At 35.3% G+C, this 13540-nt stretch overlaps 1 protein-coding gene and 1 long non-coding RNA gene across 3 annotated transcripts in view; one reads left to right on the plus strand and one right to left on the minus strand.

Moving 5' to 3' along the window:
• The window catches only part of astn2 (astrotactin 2), a 445829-nt gene that overhangs the window by 290452 nt on the left and 141837 nt on the right, over window positions 1-13540 (minus strand). The gene's annotated exons all lie outside the window — the stretch shown is intronic.
• LOC311083092 lies at window positions 5431-8349 on the plus strand. The gene is made up of 5 exons (XR_014606205.1): window positions 5431-5725; window positions 6765-6838; window positions 6907-7041; window positions 7168-7270; window positions 7833-8349. It is a non-coding gene; the product is annotated as an uncharacterized lncRNA (long non-coding RNA).

Here is a 13540-nt window from a genome sequence, read left to right on the forward strand (position 1 = left end):
TTGTGTTTTATTAGTGACAAATTTGGGGAGAGGATACATATTCCAAAACTGAAAATATGAGAATTAACTGCACAATTACTAGACATGTTTTCCTCGGATATTATACAATTTGCAAGCACAATTTGTGAAAAAAAAAAAAAAAAAAAAAAAAAAATGAGATGCTTCCAACTGTGAACCAATTTGGTAGAATATATATACTGTATATATATATATATATATTGCTCTTTCATTCTTTCTTGTGGCTCAGTGACACACCTGAATGAATGGCTCATTAAGTATGCGGGCCCCATTGTCTCCTCAGGTGTGAACCACTAAATATGCATGATGGTGTTGGATCGTTGACGCCCACTCGCATATTGTCTTTCCAAACAGAAAGTGTTTTGAAAAATTTAAATCAATGTATTGTTTTATGTGAATGATTAGGGAGGATGATTTTCACATCATTTTGAAGAAAAAACTCTAGGCGTTAGACTAGACTAACTCCATTAGTCAAAAGTCTTATTGACACATATTTAGTATGTGTTTTGTGGCCTTATTTCAGAAACTTTAGTTTTTAGTTTTTTCAATAACCATGCATAAACATTATTCTCTCCAAAATACAAACATGTACATTCATGTTGCTCACATATTATGGTAGCCCTGTTTGTGCTAAATAGAGTGTAATTACACCTTTGCCATTAATATGTTTATAAGCAACTGAAAAAAGCACAAATGTCAGGGCATCTCAAGGACCCCAAAAACCCCTTAGACCCCAGAGGGTTAAGTCATTTCAACTTAAATCACAAAAAAAAAATGACTTGAATCTTGTCTAACAAGATTTTTTTTTTTTTTTTTTTTTTTTTTTTTTACTTCCACAGAAATATGAACTTTTCAAAATTGATGATAAAGTAAGAAATGTTTTTTGAACATCACATCATATGATTTCTGAAGGATCATGTGACACTGAAGACTGGAGTAATGATGCTGAAAATACAGCTTTGATCACAGGAATAAATTACACTTTACAGTATATGCACATAGAAAACAGTTATTTAAATTGTAAGAATGTTTCACTATTTTTACAGTATTTTTTTTATCAAATTAATGCAGTGAGCAGAAGAGACTTCTTTCAAAAACATAACAAAATCTTACCGACCCCAATTTGTGACATTGATGTATATTAATGACAATAATTATACATTCGATGCCTTGACAGAAGACCTAATATGTTTTCAATAAACATTTTGAATCTACTCTCCTACAACAGCTGTCTGGTCTAAACGATGTATCCGTTTAAGAGCTATTAAATATTTAGCTCAACACAAATGAAAAAGCTTCTATCTAGTGGACTTCACAGATTTATACAGAGAAATATATGAGAGTTTATACTTTATGTCTGTCATACTTCAAGCCAAAGCCTGTGCATTTCATAACGGTTTGAAAAATAACCCATTTTGGGCAGAAAATGTGTCCGAATGCATCAAGCGAATGCATGGCACTGTAGTTTCTCCGAGTTTCAACACATCTGCCCCCTGTGAATCAAAGAGCTAGTGGTGAAGCAAAGATCTGCAAGCTGTAATAAAAAACCTTTTACTCATAATGAGCTTTTATTTCTATACTTCATACTCCCCGCACACTTTAAATCTTACATTTCGGAACCATTTTACATCGAAAACTAGCTTGAATCAGGAAAGAACAAACAAACAACTTTTCATACTTCAGATCATGCGTCTTGTTAAGGAAAAGTCGCCTACTACTTTTCTAAATAGTAAACAAAAAATTAAATAGAATTACATTTTATGCATGGTGAATGATGAAACAAACAAGCACCACTCATAGTTTCTTGAGAAAATGTGTGTTATTGTTCACTCTCAGAAAAAAAGGTACGAAAGCTGTCACTGGGGCTGTACCTTTTAAAAAGGTACATTTCTGTACCTAAAGGGTGCATATTGGTACCTTAATGGTACATATTAGTACCTAAAAGGGACAAATTAGTACCTAAAAGGAACAAAAGTGTACCTTTTGAAAAGGTACAGCCCCAGTGACAGCTTTCGTACCTTTTTTTTCTGAGAGTGTTTAGTTCTAGTGGTTATTCAATCACACCCTGAGCTTTAAACACACCAAACATTTTTGATTATGCCAGATAATGCATATCTGCAATGCCAATAATGACCAGCTCCATGTTGCCTAGAAAGCAGACATGCAATGTCTAGTTATACAGCAAGTCTCTGCCTGCCATATGTCTCTCACCAATAAGAGCAACAGATGAAACAAAGTAATAGTTCACAGTGATGCATCACTATATGAATCTGATTTGTACTTCACAGGTCCGCTGTTGGTAATACAGTAAATGTTGTGCAAGTGTGTATGTTGACAGATGGAAACTTGAGTCTGAGACTTGAATGACAATAAGGAATCGATTTGAGGATTGTAAGCATTTGAATTGGAGGTTAACTTGGACTCCATTTTACAGACCTGTGAGTAACAAAAGTCATTATGTGTAAGAGGAGAAATATTTTGTCTGGATATAGCAAAAGTTTTGTGTGGAAGTCCAATTTCCACCACATAATCATGACATCAAAGTCATTATTCCATAATGTGAATGCTTTGTGTCATAACTATGACTTTTTAATAAACTTATAAATTTGACTTTTTGTCATAACTCTGACTTTTCATCTTATAATTTTGTCATAAGCTTTGCCATAATTTAAACTAATTTTGACTTTACTTACTTTAACTTGCTTTTTATAACTGTGACTTTTTGTCATAATGTGACTTATGCAATAATTTGGGCTTTTTGTCATAATTTCGACTCAAGTCATAAAAAAGTCAAGAGTTTTTATGTCATAATTTTGACTTTATCTTATAGAATGTCATAATTTTGACATTTTACAGTATACTCTAATTATGACTTGGCATCTCAAAAATTCTACTTTTTCAGTCATAATTATTACTCTTAATGTAATAACCATATTATGTTTTCATACATTTGGCAAATTATGTCTCTTGTTTTTCAAAATTATGCTTAAAATAAGTAAAGGAAAAATTGTCAATGACACAAAATACACTTTTTAAGGCTTATTTTTAGAGAATGTATCTTGAATATAAATTAAATTCTCTAAAAATAAGCCTTAAAAATCTTAGTTTTTTTTTCTTGTCTGGTGAATTAATGTTGTTTTAAGAATGTTCAGACTTTATATTCTTTCTGGAAAACAAGAAAAACAAGATTTTTTTGTTAAATGTTAAACCTCATATCTGAGAAACAGAGTTCCTACCGATATCAATGTTTGTCTGTGTGTGTGTGAGAACTCCCTCGCTGTCTCTGTCTAATAAAAGTGAGGCGTGTTCTTGTGTTTGACACCCTGAGCACATCCAGAGCGAACAAAGCCCCTGACAGCCTTAGCTGCAGAAAAACACAGCAAAACACACAGGACACAAGCATCCGTCTGAGCAGAATGAGTGTGAGAGCAAAGGCCAAGACAAACCCGGGGTCTCGTATGAGCTCTCGTCTCCGCTGGTCCCTTCTCACAGCGGTTAACACACATCTGATGCTGTCACTGTGATTGGCTACTGAACCCTGAAACAAGGCCAGGATTTCCACGCATGACGTCTGCTATCGGATCCGTCCAGCAGAACCCTTGCCGTGTCGACAGTCTCAGAGGATTTACAGCAACACCGGGTTCCTTCCGCTGGGAGACTCTGTATTAAAGACCGCAGGCAGAGGCCTGATCCGTACCGGAAGTTCAAGGTCCCAGTATGGAAGGAACAAAAATCAGGGGGTAGACTTTCAACAGAAATCACCAAACGGTAAAAATGATTTTAACGGTAAAAGACTGTAAAGTGATAGGGTAAAAACCTGTTAATTGGTTAAAATAAGTTCCCTTACTTTGTAAGGTGAAACCTGTAATAGATCTAATTGGACATTTACTATTACAGTAAAATATTGTTTAATATACAGAAATTGAAACAGAACAAGTCATCTTATAATTGGCAGGATTCCCAGAATTCTCTGTGACAGCTCATATTTGATTTTGTAAATAACACAATAGCACATGCACACAAACACCACCACATCCTCACAGAACCTTATTTCAGTTTGGTGCTTCTAGTGTTATTCACCATCAGTTCCCTCTGGTTTTAGGGATAACTTGTGGGAAGGGTTAGGGATAGGCATTGGGTTAGGGTTAGGGGTTATGATTGCATTTTCAGACAGGAATGTTGTTTCAGGATCAACAAAATATGTTTTCTCTCTCTCTCTCTCTCTCTCTCTCTCTCTCTCTCTCTCTCTCTCTCTCTCTCTCTCTCTCTCTCTCTCTCTCTCTCTCTCTCTCTCTCTCTCTCTCTCTCTCTCTCTCTCTCTCTCTCTCTCTCTCTCTCTCTCTCTCTCTCTCTCTCTCTCTCTCTCTCTCTCTCTCTCTCTCTCTCTCTCTCAACGACCCATCACAGTGTTCAGGAACACTTCATTTAAAAGCCCGTCTTTACTTCTGCAACAGTCCAAAGAGTCGAGCAGGAGAACAGGATGACAGCCATAATTTATTCAGCTGTATTAAAGATTTATATGACTCTTGGTTACATAGGTTCTTGGTTGTATCCATTATGTTTTTTTGTTTTGTTACTGGCTAAATGTTTGGACAGCTAATCCATACAGATTGATATTTAGGGGGAAAACAAAATTGATTTAACAATGCAGAATTCCTATACAACAATTTGTTTATATATTTCTGGAAAAAAATAATAATATATATATATATATATATATATAATGGCTTAACTATTATAATTAAATAGGCAGAGTAAACTGAAAGGCTAACAATGTGATCCTCTAATACGCACAAAACTGTGCATGCATTTTTAATTAAACCAAATTGATGAAGAATGAAATAGAAGGTATTTTCTGAAATGTCTCGGTATACTGTATACGCTGGCAGTAGGTTTTGGAAAAGAGTGAATATGATTACATTGTTTTCCCATCACACAGCTCCTATATTTTCTCTATTACTTGTTGTTATTTCATTCACCATTGTGCCATTTTTCATAAAACTGGTCCCTGAACAATTTACAATATAAAACAATCCAGTTTACTGGCAATAAAAATGATGTTAAAGTATATATGAATGTATTGAAAATGCATCTGTAAGCAACATGACTCATGACTCCCTCTCCAGACCTGAAATGACTGAGGATGATTATTCTGGGATCAAACTCCCTCGACAGATTCGTATCCCACACAATCAATTATGCACAAGTGAAGCTGTGAAAAGCACAAGGCAGAGCAGAGAGAAGCCCCAGTCTGAAGGAGTCCAGTCCTCAACAATACAGTGCGGCGTGTCTATTTATTGTTTAGTGGACAATAATTCATGTGGAGTGATTAACTGAAAGACAGAAATATTGTCACTGTCATGAGGGGCCAACAAGATGACCAGACCACAACTTTACCCTTTGCCCCTGTATACACTGTAAAAAATCCAACTTGCAAATTGTTAACTCAGTTTAAAATTTTAAGTTGAGTGGGCAAATTTTTTACTGCAATGTTGAGTTTACTTATAAAAACTATTTAACTGCAAGTGCACTACTATTTTGTCCAATGAACACAAACAATTAAGTTGAGAAAACTTAATATTTTGATTTCATAGTTCGAACGTTTAACTTCCCGTCATCGCGCATGCGCAGTCTGTCTCGCTGTACGTTACTTGGGGTTTCCTCCTCCAACCACACTATCGAAGGGACTGGATTTCATCTGATTGCGGTAAGTTTTCTTTAAGCTTTATGAATGAAAATAGGCTATAAATTGCACACATATGTTGATAAAATATAGTATTATGTTAAAAGATATATTTCGTGGTGACGATAAGTTTCTATTGTTAGAGATTATCCACGTAGCACATTGCTACTTAACGTGCTAACGTTACCCAGACTAACGTTAGAGTGAGGAAACATGCTTGAAAAAGGACAAGGACGTGCATGGTGTTTAAAAGATGTTAAAAATGTTAAGCTCAGTAAGTCGTGAATAAAGACTTAAATGCGGTGCTTGCACTGATTGAGAGACAGAAAGCCGCTTCTCTCGGACTCGGACAGAATCTGAGTGCGAATTCAGCTATCTTTCGTGGCGTATTGCGATTTAATAATGACATACACATACAATTATGTCAATAACAAAAAACAAAACAAAAAAAGTATTCAAGTAAACACAGTCGGCAATGTCTTAAGTGAACATAACCAATTTGGTGAAACCTAACGTTAGATGTTTTAGTATTAGATCCATGAGCTCTTAAAGTGACCGCAGTCCGTTCAATTTAATTTCAAGTTTATTTGTCACGTATACAAATTTCAGTTACAATTTGTACATGCTTGGGTTGAGGCTCAGGCATTCTACAGTAGTGCAATATAATTAAATACAATACAATTTAGAGGAACAATTTTATAATAGAAGCCTATGCAAAACTAATGTGTTATGTTAAAAATATGTATGTTAGCTTTGCATATCAAATAATAGAATGGGTAGTATGTGTGCGGTATGTTTTAAAGTGAATAGGATAAAAATATTGTGTATCCTTAATGTTAATCAATTAACAAAAGACAAAATCACTCACTGCTCTTATAATAACTTTTGTATCTTTAATATCTGTAATATTTAATAAATACAGTGAAAACTATGCATTGATTATTTTTCACATTTGATTATTCATTTTCTGTATTATTTTTGCTACATGTTAAATTAACCTACTGTAACTGATTTTGTTTAATAAAATTATGTATCTTTGTTCTGTTGTATTTGTCCTTTTTAGACTAAAGAACATCAGTACAGTGACAAGATCCTTGGATGTGCTAAAACAGTGGCCTTTATTTTTTAAAAGATCAGGTGAGTTGAACTGAATTTACTTAATGTTTCTTACTGTTTCAACAATGTTTTTTTTTTCCTTTTTTCAGGGTCTCTGCTCTCTGCTGAGTATTACAGTATCACACAAACTGATCCGAAGAGCACCTTTTTCTCTTAGTTAAATGAATACACATCTAGTTGTACAGAGCAAGTGGTGGAGATGAAGATCCTCACTTGATCATCAAGTAATTATTTTGCATGTGATCATATCTCTCTGGTTAAAGGCTGAATGGTGCCATCTCTTTTTCAAGGTAATTCCCATGCTTCACTTTGTATATAACTTGTTCCATATTTGTTTTTCTGTCTTTCAGACACAGAAACTCCAATGTGCTTCCTCAAAGAAAGTCTACAACTCTTAAAGGTCTGCCTTTGTTTATGAGGGAAAAGTCTGGAAACATCCTGAAGACTTGCCTGGTAAGAAGATCATCAGCATATACACTCACACCTGATATATTTCACCTATTTACCAGATACTGTTAAGAGATAGGTTTTGTGTGATATACAAAACTTATCATCAACAGACAAAGTCATGGTAAAAATTACTTTATTAAATAATTGTAGTTGAAACTTTCTCAGTGATCAGTTTGACTTCATCTGATAGCACAAATTCAACAAGTTGTTATTTTACCAAAGCAAAGACAGTGGAAAATTACTGCTTCACAACACTGTCCGGAGACATTCCCTCTGATATCTAACCTGTTAAAACAATACAGTGCACAATCATAAGGTTAAACAGTAATGTAGCAATAGCAGAGTAAATAAAATTAATATAATATGAAAGAATATGAATATAGGAGATATAAACAAGAAAAGGCAGCATGAAAGTAATCCATGTGACTCTAGTGATTTAAACCAATCTTCACTGATGCAATATGACCAGTTTTGGGTGATGAACAGAATGTGTGCCTTAATACCCTAATTGAAAAAAATGACCCTAATTGACCCTAATTTTATGCTGATTTATTTTCTACTGCAGGACACAGAGCCAGAAGACATTCACAAGGGGAGAAGATGAGGACCTTAACTATCGTTGAAGATGATGTTGCCACTATCCACTCAAACCCAAATATAAGGTGCCTCTCTGTAGTACTATAAGAGCAGTTTGGGCCAGATAATGTGCAAGACCTTTGCCACAGTTGTTACTCTCCTCTTTGGCTTGATTTATGGCCCCAATGTTAACTATTCTAAAGCATTAAAATACACCAGTAGTAACTGGTTAAGAAAAAAATTGTTTAGTTTGTTTAGAAAAAAAACATTTATTTATCTTGACCTAAAGTGCTCCGCAAGGCTGATTTTTTTTTTTTTGCATAGTCCTTCAAAAGATTGTCCAAGTAGCTGCAATCCATATGGATAATTGTAAGGTTGAGCATTTATTTATTCCAGTTTGTACTCTAATTTTGTGCATTGTCTTTTTTTAAATATGTGTACCTAATGCAAATAGAAAATGTGTTGTTTTGCAGAATATTTGTCAATAAATAAGTTCTGTAATGATAGCAATGTCTTTTGTATTGTGTTGTATTTACAGTATGGTTTACTCCCTGCATTTGGATTCTTAATGTGAAGGCTATACAAGTATCTGGGTGAGATATTTGAAAAAGTTGAATCAACTTAAAAAAGTAAAAAAGTTGAATCAACTTAAAAAAGTAAAAAATTGAATCAACTTAAAAAAGTGAAGCAACCAGCTGCAAAGCTTTTTTGAGTTTACTGAACTTCAGGACCTCTGTAGTTGTGCTTACTCGTTTCTTTGAGTTGGACTGGTAGTTGGATGAACTTCGACCACTGAAGTTGAGTAAACTCAAAAATGCTTTGCAGCTGGTTGCTTCACTTTTTTAAGTTTACTCAACTTTTTATTTTTTACAGTGTATCAGATTTATATTTTGTGAAGAAAAAGTGTGGTGCTCGCCCATGCATAACTCACCATCACCACAGTAGGGCACAGTATAGTGGGTGTTGCACGAATTTTCTCGGTGGTTGTTGGGGTTTTGCACAGGTGGTTGCCAAGTCTCAGTGATAGTCAGAGTAGGGTTGCACCATAAGGTCTTAACTTAAAGAGGCCATGCCCTTTTACAAAGTTTTCATATTCTCCATTGTTGCGGCTCCTCTCTTCCCAGTCTGTCAGTAATGCTCTGTTTAGTTCCTGTTTCTATGAAGCCCCGCCTTCTGAAAAGCACACTGTGCTCTGATTGGTCGGCTGGAGCAGTGTGTTGTGATTGGTCGAGCGCTTCGAGCATGTTTGGGAAATGTCCCGCCCCTTACCATAACCGCCAGTTTAACACACTACTAACTAACTCAACCAGGCCACGTCCCCTTTTTTTGCATATGCCTTGTGGGAATTATTTAAATGAGGAATATTGTGATGTGTACGTTCATATTATTTGAAATAATAATGCATGCCGGAGAGCTGTATCCGATACGGAAGTCCTGGAGCAAGTGCGGGCCTGATGCCAGGAAAATGTGCTTCATTATTTATTCAGGCCTCTACCTCCTTCTGTTTGTCAACATCACTCGGATGAATCCCCATCCTTCATCCACAGACACGCGCCAGTATCAGCGCCATGGGCTCCAGACTGCAGGAGCCAATTAAACTGTGCCGCACACTTAAATAAAATAAACAATAGATCTTAGCCAAAACATTACGTTATAGACTATAATGCAAAAAGACAAACACAATCATCTTCCTTTACTAAAATTCTGTTGTATCTGTGGGTAATTAAAGATACGCTCAGTCAGACAAATCCTTTTAGCTGGTCTTATGCTAATATACCAACATGTTCAAAACCTGCTTTGCACATCGAAATGTAATGATAACCACCATGATAATACAGGTTAATCAAAATAATATAAAGTTGATTCGTAATGGCCTTTCTATAAAAACGAATTAACACACACAGAAAGAGCACCGTCTTGCTCACACAAAATCAGACATGACAACAACACGATAAATATTAGCTAAACAACATAACACAAATAAAAATAAACATTACCACTTCAATAAAATACAATCAAATGTGAAGTCAGTGCTTTTATGTTATTTTTTTACCCTACAATTATAAATGACAAAACATTTGAATTTTACAACAAAAAAATAAATAAATACTGCACAAATGCACTTATTGTCTTGTTGCTCTAATAATTTCATACTTAAGACCAATATAGAGCTGAAGGCAGTTCACCAACATTGATCAGTGTGACCTCTATACCCCTTGTGATCTACTTAACATGAGGCCAAATGTGTTGATTGAAGCACCCTCATCATCTTTAATCAGGTCTCAGTTCATATTCATTTTTTTTTTCCAATGACACTGAAGGCTCTCTTATGATTTACAGTGCATCAGGACTGTTCTTAAAACTAATGACTAAATCAAATGCAAAACACATCTAATCTACATTGTTAAGCAACTCATATGTCTTTGTTATTGACAAATCAAAATGAGTATGGAAATTATTCTCGGAAACAGATACATTTATAAACAAGATACATAATATTTTGCTTTGCAGTAATAAATGAATGTTTTGTTTTACCATCATAACAAAACAAAAAAATCACTGTAGGCTGATTGTCAATAGGATGGATGGATCTTGTTAAGTTCATATTGAATATACATCTTGTAATCAGACACTTTGGCCTTGACTGTTCTCTCATGGGAGGGCGATCTAGCCAACTCATCAACTAAGAGTCATGCTCTCTCTCTCTCTCTCTCTCTCTCTCTCTCTCTCTCTCTCTCTCTCTCTCTCTCTCTCTCTCTCTCTCTCTCTCTCTCAGGGAGAGATACTGAAAGACAAGCTGGATGCTTTTATTTCAGTTTTAGATCCGAAGAATAAATCAGGTTGTCCTTTTTGTTTAAAAAAAGAGACTGTTTCATGCCTTCATGCAATGTATCAGACTTGGACCTTTGTTTGAAATGGTAGAAAGACTGTGTAATAAGTTTAAAGAGTGTTTTTATCCTGAGACTTTTATTTTTGGTTTTAAATATGATCAAAAAAAGCGAGTTGTTTTTCAATTGTTGAATTTTATTTTGGGACAAGCGAAGTTGGCAATATACATGAGTAGGAAAAACAAAATAGAGCAAAAAAGCAATGATGATGTTATTTTTGTTTTTAAATCGTTACTTAAAGCAAGAATTTTGATTGATTTCAGATTTTACAAAGCTATGTGTGATCTTTGTACTTTTAAAATGAAATGGTGTAGTTGGGAAGGTTTGTGTAAAATTGATGATGATGAGTTTTTTTTTGGAAATGAATGTTTTTTTCTTTAACAAATTATGATGTGAATTTATAGAATAATGTGTGATTTGGTTAATTGTAAATAAAGGTTTGTTTAAAAATCAAATCTCGCTCTCTCTCTCTCTCTCTCGCTCTCTCTCTCTCTCTCTCTCTCTCTCTCGCCTGGTTCTCTCAGTCTATGTCTTACAATGAATTCAGGCCAATGGCTATAATTAGCCTGCGGTTGGCAGGTGACTTCACATCAAACCCCCAGATGTGCTCAAATATGCCACATCAGTGTCACTAGAAAGAGATGAGAGGGGAAAAAAAATACCCTTTCCCATCACAGCTATCATTAGCATGCTGAACAATGGAGAAAGCACTTTGCCATCACTCTGAAGATAATATGAATTTTGATTTAATGTTCACTGGATACAGGTCTGAGTGTGGCTTCAAGGATTAAGATTGAACTTTAACTGTGATGATGGAGGGATGATACTCACCATACAAGCTTTGTGCTGGAACACAATCCTACCTCGAAAATCATAAGAAAAGGATAGGTTGACTGTAAAACTCAAGTCTCTAACTCCGCTACCCCCAACCCAAAAATCTGAATGTTGTTCCAGAAATTTCTACTTGGACAATCATGTTAAGTGATGAATATAATGTCACTGTTCTCCAAGAGAAACTTCAAGATAGCCTTGCAAGCTCTCTCTTTGCAATCAGATCCAGATATCTCAACTGTCCACATGTATTTATCAGTTGGATCTAATCCTAGCAAGCAATTTTGCATTTAATAGCCGTCCAAACACAGCCCTGACGTCTAGGCTAAAACCAGGCAAAATTTGGGCTGTCAGTGTAAACGTCTAACCATAGCCCAAGGGTAGACTAGTCATCAATTAGATAACATGTCAAAGAAATGAAACCAAACACTTTGTATTCACTGTTGACTTTGCTTACATGATGGGATGTCATCCACCTCGCATGTTATTTTGGCAAAAACAACATGTAACCAAATTCAAAGTTATTTGTTATTATAAGTGTGTTACTCATAGCCACACTATACCGGGTCTATAGTTAACCTAGATGCGGAAATGACGGCTATTGCTCTCTGGCATAGAAAACAGACAGTGCGGTTGACAGTAGCTGCGTCTCCATTACCCTTCAAATTGCGCAAATTGAAATTGCGAATTGAAAATACGCATAATGGAAACACGTCAATATCGCAAAAACTCCCGTTTATCGCAAAAAAGTTTTTACGCTCTCATGAGGTGGTTTTTCAGGCAATTCAAAAAAGGAATATTTCGCAAAACTGCAATGGAAACAGTTTTTGCGCATTTACAGTCACCTGACTTAGAAGACGCGGTGTGTTTGAGGTCCATGTATAGCTACGCAAATAATAATAATTTTATATTATTTTATTATAACATTTAATAGGCTATATTTAGAAGACGCTTTTATGCAAAAAATGAACAAAGCTGAGTGTGGAGCGCGCACTGCATGGCACGGAGGCGCGGGCGCGAACACTTGCATTTTCCTATCAACAGTGGAAACAACTTAAAATACTCTATCATTTCTGGTCATACAGAAAATAATAATACATTATTCTCAACTACTTTTATTTGTGTAAACTCACAATAACAAGAAAACGTTGTGCTTTTGTAAAATAAAAGAAAACAATCAGATGCACTTTCATGATCTCCGTAAGCTGGAGCGCGAGAACTGAAACAAAATATAGCCTATAGGCTAAAGCTTGAAATGTCCACTTTAAAACGAGCAAATTCGAATCGAAAGCTAATACCTTCTGATTATGTAATCCGTATGAAAGGTGCATTTTTCTCTAAAAGCGCATCTGCTTAACAGTGGAGATGGAGATGTGATTTTAGCCGACACTTAGAAAACAATAGTTTATTAATAATATTAATGGCTCTTCTCATTCAGCACTGTGGGAAAAACATCAATTCCAGGTTCTAACTTGGCCTTAGAAAACCAGTAAAATCGACATGTTTTCCATATTAATTTGTGAATATTTTAAATGTTTAATAAAGGGGCAAAAAGTCATAAACAAAAATCTGAAAATTCGTCAATATTTAGGCCTACTTTTTTTGCGCAGCAGTTGGTGTAGTAGCCAGTTCAAATTAAAATTTTGGTGTTCAACTTTGCGTTTTAAAAAGACAACAACCGTTCATTTTTCGTTTTTCAATTACGGGTTAAAAAAAGGAAAAACGAATGGACACAAAAGTAGCCTACATGGATCGTTTGGAGAGAATACGAGACAGAGTTCTTTATTAAATTCATAAAAGAAACAATAATGAGCCTATAGGAATACTGGATTCTAAATCTCAAAGAAATGCCACAATCAAAACCTCGGAGCAGAAATGAGGGCGAAACACCCAGAAACTCCTTATGTGTCGTTCGCAGTATAAGGGTCTTTCCCTGCCATTAATGCTTGGATAACACACCACGTCTCCTTCCATTAAT

This window comes from Abramis brama (assembly GCF_963993115.1).
Source record: "Abramis brama genome assembly, chromosome: 5".
Classification (NCBI taxonomy): Eukaryota; Metazoa; Chordata; class Actinopteri; order Cypriniformes; family Leuciscidae; genus Abramis; species Abramis brama.